This window comes from Setaria italica, chromosome VIII (genome assembly GCF_000263155.2).
Source record: "Setaria italica strain Yugu1 chromosome VIII, Setaria_italica_v2.0, whole genome shotgun sequence".
In the NCBI taxonomy this organism is placed as follows: Eukaryota; Viridiplantae; Streptophyta; class Magnoliopsida; order Poales; family Poaceae; genus Setaria; species Setaria italica.
In genome coordinates, this window is record NC_028457.1 from 4,309,476 (window position 1) to 4,322,549 (window position 13,074).

A 13,074-nucleotide genomic window follows, 5' to 3' on the forward strand; every position below is an offset into this window, starting at 1 on the left:
GAACATGAACAAGATGAGGAATCTAGCTATATGACTATAATTAAAGTGCTTTGCAGGAGGCAACCCGTCTTTTTATTTTATTTTCTATATTAAGATGACGGTCCATATTGTGCTCTTTAATCAAAACCATCAAGTAACATTGTACCATTGCTCTAACAAAATTCTGCAACCACATGTTGTATGCTTTAAATAATATTGAGGGAGCACTTTGTTATTTGATCTTGGAAAACTTATAGACCCTTTTTTGTGTGCTATTAGTGTTTAGAATCTTTTTCTTTGTCTTTTTAGAGAGAATATGAAGTATGGCACCACCCTTCCATTATGAACTTGTGGCTAGTTAATTTAGGTGATCTTTTATTTTGTTGAGACCACTCCCATATCATGTCATTTTGTTTTTCCACCTTATGTTACATTGCATTTTCATGTTGTTTTTGCTACCCCTTTTGCATGTGCATTTATTCCGTCATTCATGTGTTAACTTGGCTTTCTCCTAAAACTTTATGATGAATGCTTTCATATCTACATTAATGCTTGTAAGTACGGCATTTTCCTTTTGCAATCTTGTGTAAACATGGTGTTTAGACTTGATCGCGGACCATCATTATTTAGTTTTATAAACCTTGCTACCTACTCATATTGTCTCCATATTGCATTGGTTGGTTCTTAAGCTTTGCAATGCACTCTATTTTTCTTGTGCTGTAAGGAGTTATTGATCTTGGGATAAGCATGGTGTTTGACCTTGATTAATAATTTTTTATGGCTATGGAGGATTTTAGCAACCTAGTTGTAAGCATGGTGCTTAGAATTTAGCGCAAACATTGTCTCTGTTTATGTTCCTTCCTGTCATTTGCATACGCTTGCATACACGTACACTTATTAGGTTTTTGTTTTACTGAAATAGCTACCACAAGTTAAGATCTTAGAGATGTCTTTGGTTTGTTGGCAATTGCATCTACTCCCGACAATCATCCTGGGGGTAGTATGTGCACTTGGATTGTTTGCAGGCATGACGAAGTGCTTTCACAAAAGGAAAAGAGAAGAAATTGCGACAAAAGTGAAGAAGCATAAAGACAAGCTCCGGATGCTAAGAACAAGGATTTCAACAATCACAAAATGCTTCATCTTCTTCTTCCATGCCTAGCACAATGCTAAGCATGGGGGAGGACTTGGCGGATGAAGAATATAAGGATCACGGTCGCCAGAAGATGCTCATTTTTCTTCTTTCATGCTAAGCACAATGCTTAAGTATGGGGGAGACTGCACTACACTTCATTACGAGCATCGAAAGGATGCTAATTTTTTTCCTACACCTTCTCTTTTCCATCTCTTTCTAAATGCCTGTGTATATAAGCCTTCAACCATGGACTTGATCCAACTTTTGTATAGCTCTTGATAATAACATGGCTTTTAGGAGTACAACCTAGTTTTTTTTCAATAAATCATGATCACCATCATCTTGTGCCCACCATGATGTTAATATTTTTTGTATAATCATGCTTATGGAAAAATGATGAAGATTGCCGCTTTGTTTTACCTACACAATGTTGTATATGACTTGACTAATTGCTTTCTGTTTAATGGACTTAAATTGATTAAATACCGGCTCTTTTAATCGTGAAGGTTAAATGACTAAATTCTAGACCCACAAATTCTATGTTGCTCTTTGATTTAAGTACAGATGACCTGATAACCTGATTTGTTTTTATTAAAATGAATTCATATGCTATCCACATTTGTGAATCTCTTGCAAAGTTCTACCTACCGGAACCTATATACATGCATGATCCTTCATGATGAAACCTTTAGATTGCAAACTTATATTATGATGAGTTGGATTAAGATTGATTTCTGTGGTATGAGACTTAGAAGCTGGCCACCTTCTTTGCGTAAACCTTTTTCTTGCTAGCCTTTTTGTCCATGCATTCTGAGTTTCTATACTGGAAATTTCGCAAACCTCGCTGGGCATCCAACCTAAACCAAAATTATCATTTTTGTGACTACCTCCTTGACCACAACCTATTATTGAGTATGGAAAAATATTTCGATTGGAGATTTTAGTACTTATCTCAGCAGATTATCTTTCTTTTTCTTTCATGCTCGAGGACGAGTATCGTCTAAGCATGGGGGGAGGAGTCATCACATTATCTCTGACTACTGCTGAGTAAAGTACTATGTGACAAATCACTTCACGGGTACCATGAAACGACCGCTACCAAGGCAAAATGACATCAACTGGGACATCCTAAATTTACAAGGACATAACTTAGAGGACCTCGACTCGGCCTTCACGGAAGAGGAGATCAAATGGGCAATTTAGTTAATACCGAGTGACTAGGCACTAGGACCGGATGGGTTCACTGTTGCGCTCTTCCAAGAATGTTGGGACATTATCAAGCGCGACGTCATGAATGTTGTTAATGCTTTTCATCTCCTTCGCACTTCGAGCTTAAGCCTGATAAACTCTGCTAACATTATCCTGATCCCAAAGAAGGAAGGAGCTGAAGATATATGCGACTTTCGCCCTATAAGCCTCATCCACTCATTCATCAAAATTATAACAAAAGCAATGGCTGCACGACTCACGCCGCACATGAATTCTATTGTCTCCAAGAACCAGAGTGCCTTCATAAAAAAAATGTAGCATCCACAACAACTTCGTGTCCGTTACAACTAAGATCCGGTGCTTCCATAGAAACAAGACTCTGGCCCTCTTCCTAAATCTTGATATTGCAAAGGCTTTTGACTCTATAGGATAGGAATACCTACTGCCCCTCATGCAGAGATTAGGATTCCCTGCCCGCTGGTACAACTGGATTGCAGCCCTCCTACACACATCATCCTTGCGGGTACTCCTCAATGGCATCCCAAGCGTGCCGATCAAACACGGGAGAGGATTAAGGCAAGGAGACCCCTTATCCCCTCTTCTATTCGTCATTGCTATAGATCCACTACAAAAACTTCTAAAGCTAGCGACTGACCGGGGCTATCTATTAAAACTACCAAGCCGCACGAACGACCTAAGACTTTCAATGTACGCTGATGACACAACCATTTTCATCAACCCAACACATAATGACATATCCAACTTGATGGAACTCCTCTCACGATTCGGAGATGCATCGGGCCTCAACACAAATTTCCACAAATCAATGGTCATTCCACAAATTATGCTCCCTACCAGCCAAGCATGGCCTCTTCCCAATCAAATACTTGGGCCTTCCATTAACCACCGGGAGACTATGACGTGTAGATTTCCAACCTCTAATAAATAAGATGGTAGCAAAACTGAACATTTGGAATGGGAAGAACATTAGTCATGCCGGTCGACCGACTCTTGTTAAATCGGTGCTCACATCGTAGGTCATCTACTACCTTACATCTCTATAAGCGCCAAGGAGCATTCTTAAAGAAATTGATGACAAAAGGAAACGATTCCTATGGGCTGGAGTGGAAGCACTTACAGGCACTAAATGCAAAGTCAATTGGACGATATCGTCTCACCCCACCAATATGGGTGGTCTGGGCATTCTACACCTCGAGCGCTTTGCAAGAGCGCTCAAACTACGCTGGCTGTGGCAGCGGTGGTCAGATGACGATAAGCTTTGGGACGATGATGACTTATCGTGCTCCACAACTGACCAACTGCTATTTGCAACTGCAACATCTATTGATGTCGGAGACGGGGCAATAACTAGGTTTTGGACTAGCGCTTGGTTACAGGGAAGGTGTCCCTGCGATATGGCACCGCACCTATTCTGGATCAGCCGCTGCAAGAAAGGGTCACTGAAACAGGCGCTAGCAAACAATAAATGGATAAGAGACATTAATCTACGACATCAATCATTCTCTGCACAACACTTTGTGGAATTTATTTCGTTGTGGCGCGCAACACGGGAGGCAAACCTGCAACAGGACGTAAGGGACATAATACGATGGAAATTCATAAATAATGGAGAATACACAACCACCTCGGCTTACCGGGCGCAGTTCATTGGATCGGCACAAACAAACTTTCGAATAATTGTATGGAAAACATGGACCCCTCCGAAATGCAAATTCTTTGCATGGCTGGACATCTGATAGACTACAAGCTTGTGGATGGGCTAACTCTGGAAACTGCCTCCTATGTAGAAGAAATCAGAGACCGTTGCCCACCTTTTCACTGAATGCGGATTCACCGAGCGGATCTGGGGAGAAATGGCCCATTGGACAGCCACAAGCAACTTGCTTCCACACAACAAACGGTCTCAGTGCACCAATGGTGGTCGGAACTAGCTAAGACGGTGTGCACAGATCGGCGTGGGCTGAAATCACTCATTATCCTAGTGTGTTGGGAAGTATGGAAGGAGCGCAACGCTAGGATCTTTAATCGCAAAGAATCGACAACACAGTAGGTCACACACCTCATTAAAGATGAAGCGTCCACGTGGATGATGGTTGGGGCAAAGCACCTTGCAAACCTAGTGCATCGAACCTAATGTGGGTTGCTGCGTTTCCCTCCTCGATGACGGGTGGGGAGATAATAGCTTTGCGTTGCTTTTCAGTACATTTTTTGCCTATCAAGGCCTTCATCCTCTTTTTAATATAACAAGCAACTCTCCTGCTGATACTTTCAAAAAAAAGTGGGAGGCTGAACATAACAAAATTTGTTGAGATGAACTTTCCTGACATGATACCACGGATTATAGATCCTGAACTACTATAAGAGCAACATAATTTATCTCAAGAAACTTCATTGGCCATAAAGGAGAAAAGCTTAGGGTGTTTGCTTTTTCTGCAGGAAGTGGCTGCAAGGTTGCACGGCATCAAGAAGGCGTGTACAAGTGAAAATTGAGGTAACACCTGCGATGTCCTTGATACTTTGATATGCTATACTGCAAAATTTGTTCTAGTTGCACCTTACTCCTTTTTTTTTGGGTTTTGCAGGCTGTAACTTCCATACTGGCTACTGTTGATGCAATGTAGCTGCTCTTCTGCTAGTTCTTCTCCTTTTAGCTTGCATATGGTTTACTGTACTAGCTGATGCTGAGGCTTCCTTCACTACAGAACTACAAAAATAGTTACAGAACTTCAAACATATCATTGGCATTTTCATTTTCATGTTCATGTCACACTGCCAAACACATCCTCTGCTATAGGCCATTTGTTACTTGTTATCTATTTGGAAGGCTCTGAATTATGCATCTAACTACAAGAGAGACTTAATTTGGCCAGTTTCCCATGTTTAGCAGAATTAGGCAATTAGGCATCTAGATAGATGATTTCCCTTTCATTTTCCCAATCAACGACTAAACCTACCAATTAATCTTCGCTGTTGGGCTTGCGGGAACAATTGCGCACAGCTTGCAAACGAAATTCAACAAAGAGAACCCTCACATACCTCCATCCATCGAAGACGCCGGCGGCCGGCGGCCACCGTGTTTCATCCTCGAGAGACGGTGAGCAGCAGGAGGGCCGGGCCTCCCGTGCTCCGGCGCTGCGCAGCTACCCAGCCTTCTCGCCCTCCTCACCGCAGGCTCATTCTGCAGCACAGCTCCGGCGAACCGGGTAGGTGGCCGCGCCGACTCGCCTCAGTTTCAAACGCGAGGCAGCTCGCTCGGCTCTTAAGATCCGATTAATCCGGCGAGCCTCCTCCGCTTCCTTTCTGCTGGATCCAGGGGAGTGGACGGGACGGGGCTTTGCGCTTCCCGCCGGGCCGCGCCGGCGGGGAGGTGACGACTGCTGGCTGGGCTCGTAAGATTCGTTGAATCAGGCACGCCTCCGCTACTCTCTGCAGCGGGGTTCAGAGGGGACTCCTCCGGCTGCGGCGGGGAGGTGACGGCGGCGGGAGGCCGACGCAGACCAGGGGGCCCATTGTAAAGTGTTGAGGTCCTTTTTGCAAATATTCGGATCGCGCTTATTCATCGCGATCCAAATTAGGGTCTATTTGTAAAGTTTAGGGGGCTATTTGCAAATACTTGGATCGCGACTATTGATCGCGATCCAAATCAGGGAGCTTCCTGCAAATGTTTTTCGCCGGCGGCATGGCACCCTCGGCGCTGCCGGTGACCTTCGCTAGCCTGCGGCGGCACCTTCTCGGCGTTGAGGTCGGGGAACCCGCTAGGCCAGCGAGAGGCTAAACACGGGAGTGTAACGAATCGTCCACTCGTCCGTGCGATCTTTCCGGCCTTCACCTGCGCCACCGCCGTCTTTCGAGCCTCCTGATCTACGGCGCCGTCGGCGGCGATTCGTCGTTGACGGTCCCAGAGCGAGCGCAGCTGTCTTTGTTGCTGGTGCAGCCGGCTTGCCTGAGACTCTCTCCCTCGTCTGAGACGCCGCTGCCGCTGCCTCCGGGGAGCTCTGATCGGAAATTTCTTCAGTTCAGAATCGAATTGGCACATCGTCAATGCAGACAACCTGGAGACCTTGGATGATCATTTGCCGATAGATGAAACCAGGCACAATGGGCTCAACATTTAACGCAGAAGTTGCAAAACCCGGGACCATCGTTCAGCCAGCGTTACGAGGGGGAAGGAGACAGAAAACGGTGTTCAGCTAGATACAGAGCAGGAACAAAAGGGGTGAAGCAATGGACAGCTTCATGAATTAGCATGGCTCTCCAGGTACAGATAATTTGATATGGTTATCCTGCAACATTCGAAACAATGACGACAAAAGTCAGTAATCTCACTTTTTGAAATAGTATAAGTAAATAAAAATAAAGTACAAAAGAGCATTGAAGGAAATAGTTTACCACATGATGAAATCACATGTGCAATGCAAATATCGTTGCTCCAGCAAGTACATATTGGAGTTTGCTCTGAAACTTGCCATTCTTTGGTCTCACGAAATTTTGAGCACATCCCCAACTGACCATCTCTGCATCTGGTCTCGGATGCCCTGAGATCCCCGGGCCACCATTGTTTCACATAACTCACAGCTAGCAAGGTTCTTTGCTTCCTCACATGAGTTCTGCTCTAGTGTATTCAGCAAGAACTGTTCACAAAATTTAATCTGAAACTGCTGCATTTGCTGATGCAGACATCCCGGAGCAGAATATGAACTTCACGAAGTCCAGATTGTAGCCTGCAGAGCATGCTCTGGAGGCTGTCAGATGCCTCCCTGATCGGTCGACTGGGTTCAGGAGCTTGTCGAAGGTGAGTTGTGAGGACCGGAGGAGGCGAGCGCCTTTACTTTTGGATATTTCATCATAGAAACGATGTGATTTGTTCAGCTTTCTGTACATTCGAAAGTTTGTTAAGCTTTCTGTACATTCGAAAGTTTGTTCAGCTTTCTGTGAATTTTGATGGGTGTGTCTTTGTCATTTGTGTAAATTAGATGTTATATGGCATATATGGCAATAAAAAAATGAACGTACTACCTGACAGAAACAGTTTTTCTAATCATTCCTTTGCTGTTGTATACAAATTTGATGGTTTTGCTTGCTTTAAATGTTCTATCAAGTCAAGTTAGTCAAATAGCTAAAATTTTTCTACCACTTTTGTAAATGCCAATGTACTCATTTAGAAAATATCATGGCATACCAATATACTATAAATGTATTGTTCTGGTTGCGACAAAAAAAAATTCAGAATAGCAATTGACGATTATGAAAACACTCTTATATTCCACACATGCATATACATTTGTTGTGCTCGGACAACTCTCCAGTCCAACAAGGAGTGTATACAAAAGTTGTATCTATACCATCGCCATGGTATCCTATGGATAACCAGCCTAAGTCTTGAAGCTTGGAGCTATCCAAATGGCAAGCCACAACTCTTCCACTAGATAGCTCCAAGAAGGCAACCTCTTTGAAAGGATGGAATCCAAATATGGATACGAGTCCACCAGTGTGGCCCTTCTCACCTCCACCTTCGATCTCGACGACATTACCATCGTCGGAATCCCATTCTTCTACCACTACCTCCTCTTTGTTCTTACCTTGCTTGTAGTAACCATTTCGTAGGATCCAAGGCTTGTCCAGTGGATAATCACGGTTTGGTTTGAAATGCGCGTCCACAGGCTGCAAGTTGAGTGTCATACTTGAACAACCACTAGGTCTCGCCGTTAACTTCGTTGAGGAGCCAGACCTGAAGCTGGAACCCAGGACGAGCTAACGCGAAGTATACCCCATTCTTCGACTTTGCGAGATGATGATAGAAATATGCCGTCGAGTTAACACGTTCCGGCAGTTTCGTTACTTGGTACTTGTAATCTGATAAGGCTAATCTGCAACATTTTTCAAAACATTGAGGAAAAAAAGTCAGTTACCAAACTTCGATCGAATAGTAAGCAAATGAAAATGAAATTATATGAAAGGGAGTAGTTTTTTTTTTGAAAATGGAAATACATCCCGTATTATAATTATATGAAAGGGAGTAGTTACACATTACATACCTTATGATAAAGTCCCCTGTGCAGTGCACGTAGAGTGTTCCATGCCAATAGACGGCGTGCCGGGTTCCAGGCTTTCGCGCCGATCGTGCCTCGCCGAAGGTCCCAGCCGGGTCCCCATCCCGGACAAATGGCGTCGATCTCCTCCCATCCCCGGGTCCTAGACGAGTAGATCCGCACGGTGTACGACGGCGGCGGCCACTCCGACCCATCCTCCAGCTCGTCCTCGAAAAAGGAGGGATCTTGGATCATGACCACCTCGTGGTGCGGCGACACCGACGGGTCGAACGCGAGGTACGCGTCGCCGAGGCCGTAGCCGTCGGATCAGGGCCGGCGCCGGGCAGAGGGCGGGACGGGCGCCGACCGCCTCATCGCCGGGTTGACGACGAGGTCGTCACCGAGCAGGAGCAGTGTTCCAGCCACAATAAAACATCTATCTACCGATCCAGTGGCGGAGTTAGGATTCAAACTTAGAGTACGCCGAGCTAATAATAACATAGGTAAAAAATGTCATAATATCATGAATTCAACGGTTAAATTAAAGGTCCATAAATTATAATATAGATAGTTCAAAGAAGCTTACAAACCTACCGTTTAAAGAAAATTACACTATATCTTCTTCTCCGGCCTACGATTTCTAATGGACATGAAAGTGTTTATCATATCTTCTTCATCCACCTCAAAGAAAATATCTTTCTCAATGAATGTGAGAAGACAATCATCCAAAAGACTATCACCCATCTTATTTCTTAGCTTACTCTTGATCGTCGTTGCACAAAAAGCCCTTTCAACACTAGCTGTCGCCACAGGCAGAACCAATACCAATTTGAGAAGCAAGTAAACCAAATCATAAATATTATACCTTTTTGTTTCAACCACCTTACCTGAGAGGTCAACAAGATTTTGTAGGCCTTTGAAATTATCATCTTGTCTCACATCATCAATATAATTATCGAGCTGCAATTCAAGTTTTAGCAAATTTGTGCTTGTGATGTCTTGTGGATAAAAGTCAACAAGTTGGCGTATCTTTTGTGCATCAAATGAAACAAATGAATTAGCAAGATTGAAGGCAACCATACAAGAAAGTAACTCCATATTAACTTCATCAAATCGATTATCAAGTTCTTGACTAATATGATCAATGCTCCCAGGATACACTTCCCTTCTAAAACGATCATCATTTGTTTCATTTTGAGAAAACCGTCGAGATCTTCCATATGGCACATAAATCATTCGCATTGGAGCAACTTCAACACCATGTTTGTTGCAAAACAAAGTGACCCTTTCAAGGAATTGATTCCACCCATTAGATCTCAATTGTTGCATTCTACCCTTTGCCACACTAACAAGAGACATTGCATTCAGAATATCTTATTCTCTTCTTTGCAAACATTGAGACAATTCATTAGTGTATCCAAGAATAAGAAGCATTAAGTGTGCACTAAAGATAAAGTCAAATGACTCAAATGCTCCAAGCATAGTATGCAATTTTGGCCAGTCACTCCTTTGTGTAGTATCTTGTCCAAGGGTGATCAGTACATCACGGATTATGGGATACATAGCTATAATGTTCAAAACAGTTTTGAAATGAGACCCCATCGAGTGTCACTAGGCCTAGACCCCATTTCTTGGTTTAATCCACTACCAGTTTCTAATTCATCACACTCAATTGCTTTCATTATATTTTGAAGTCTAGCATCTCGAAGCATGCCATGACGCTTACAAGAACTTCCAATAATATTCAGCAACATATATACTTGATCAAAAAACCACACACAATCATCGTTTCCCTTAGCAGCAGCAACAAGAACAAGCTGAAGCTGATGTACAAAGCAATGGATATAATAAGCCGAAGATGACTCTTGCATGATCAATATTTTCAGTCCTTTAATCTCTCCTTTCATATTACAAGCCCCATCATAACCTTGGCCCCGGATTTGAGTTATTGTCAAGCCATGAGTAACAAGTAATGTTTCAATTGCTTTCTTAAGTGACAAAAATGTATTATCATCTACATGAACAATTCCAAGAAAATGCTCACATGATCTTCCCAAATTATCAACATAACGCAAATAAAGAGCTAGTTGTTCTTTATGTGATATGGCACTAGACTCATCAGCTAGAATTGAAAATGGCTCGTCACCAAGTTCTTCAATTATTTTCTTTCTAGTCTCTATAGCACAACATTGAATAATTTGTTTTTGAATCTCTGGGCTGGTTAAGCGGCAGTTACTTGGAGCATTGTTGAGGACACACTTATTCACATCTTCACAATTGGTTGCAAGAAATTTTAGAAGTTCAATGAAGTTCCCTCTATTGCTTGACTCCTCACTTTCATCATGTCCATGGAGTGCTAATTCCTGGTGCAAAAGAAACTTCAAACAACGAAGTGAATAAGTCAATCTGGTCTTATAAAAATGACGATCCTCATCACTTCTCAATTTTATCATCAATTGCTACATTTGGATTCATAAAGCCAATGTATCTCTCTTCAGCTGCCTTGTGTGCACCAGATTTCATATGTTTGATAAGCACTCTGTCTCCTACATTTCAATTTCTCCAGCCATACACAGTAAATGCATCTGTCCCCTTACCCTTGTTTTTTTTTCTTGAACAGGTAGCATAGAAAGCAAAATAATGCATCCTTCTTGATGCTATATTCAACCCATTTGAAGTTATAAAACCAGACAAGAGTGCAACAACGATTTTTGTTTGCAATTTTTCTTTTTGGAAAAGTATGTGAAAATGGTTGAAGTGGACCTATAAGAATATATGCTCTTCTAATTGGATCTTGATCATTAACATGATAACTTGCAATGGGCAGCCTTTCACCTGGATCATGTGGAAGCTGATTGACATCATAAACCAATGGCTCTAGCTGTGGAGGTGCCTCTGGCTGTGGCTGTGTTGAGACATCTTCAATTACTTCAGAAGGACAAGATGGAATAGGATTTACAACCTCCTCTATTGTACTCTCTTCCTCTTGAGTCTGCACTTCTTGCACAATTGGAACCGGAACCGAGGAAGGTGATGCAGAAGCAGCAAGCTTCTTTGCAGCATGTCTCCTAAAAAGTGATGCAATATCTCCATCCCTCTTCATAATTCAATAATCCTAAAAAATGCAATAAGCAATTCAACACATAGGCATAAGCAATTGAACACATAGGCATAAGCAATTGAACACATGCTATCTATCAGTTTAACAATTTGCCAGATACATAATTTCATTACTTATACTTTTAGGATCCAATTTAGTTTTGGTAGGTTCTTTTCCTACACATCTTGTTTGAACACTCATTACGTACTATATTGAATAGTATCAATCCTACTGAACACTGCTATCCAAATGTTTAAATCCCAAGTTCATACAATAGGATCCAAATGTTTAAATCTTACGATGAACTTCAAAGGATGATGATTTCCTACCAGCTAGTCCAATTTCTAAATCTGTTAAAGCACTAGCCGGTTAGGGTTTGAAAATTGAAATACCTTTGGATCATTGGATCCGCGGGCGTGGAGAGCAAGGTTGAAGTAGGAGGGCACGGAGGAGGCGTGGACGTCTTGGAGGAGGCCAAATCGAGGTGGCGAGGCAGGGCCGCTGCTTGCCGCCCGCCGAGAAGCACTCCGTGTCTCGGTCACCCCCGCCGGCGCCGGGATTTAGGAAGGGATGGAGGCCGAATCGAGAGGGCTGCTGGAGGGAGGACTGGAGGAGCTGGAGATCCGGCCAAGCAATTGCTGATTCGCCGCCCACGGAGTTCGCCGTGGCTGCCAGCACTAGCCGCCAGGAACTCGCAACGCGCCGAAGGCAGGAGTCGCGACTCGGACGGGAGGAAATTTTTTTTTACTAATGGGCTCGTGGGCCAATTCTTAGGGTATGCCAGGCCCCACCTGACATACCCATTAGCTCCGCCAATGTACCGACCACACCATTCGTTGTAAAATAAAGGGTGCACGATCATACATCTCACCATATTAGGTTGAGTTAGGTCTACTTTTTAATTTGTGAGGATATGAGAACAATTCTAATATAAGTTGCTCGAGAGAGAAGAAGATATATACAAAGGAGGCAACTACCGGGAGAGCACTCTCCCGATAGCCCTCCACCGAGCCCCCACGGGCCCACCTCTCACAGCTTCTTATCCACTCCCCGCCCCGTGAACAAAAAACAAAACAAACCCGCCGTCTTCCTCTGTCCCACTCCCACCCGATCTTCCTCCGCCCGAACACCTGCAACAACGAATCCGCCCCTGCCCTTCCACCAGCTTCCGTCTCGCTAGCATCGGATCGCGCCCCCCTCCCTCTCCCTCCCCCTCCCCCTCCCTCTCCTTTCCCATAGACTCTATATGTTTGCACCAAAGTTCCCCACTAACCCTACTGGCTCCGGCAACCCACAACCCACCACCACCACTAACCACTACAGCCTGACACCCTTGCCACCAACCTGGCCTGGCCGGCCTCCACCACGACCGCGGCGGCGGCACCGCCGCCACCGCCGTTCCGCCCACACCCCACCACCACCGCTGGTCCGGCAGCCGCCCCCGGCCATCCCTCTAGGTCCGGCAGCCACCAATCCTCTTCCCAACCCTAAACCCCCAACCCTAACCGCGAACCCTAACCTAATCTGGACCTCATTGGAGTGGAGGTGCTCGTCGGAGAAGAAGGGGTCGCCGGAGTGCTCGTTGGAGAAGAAGAGGTGGT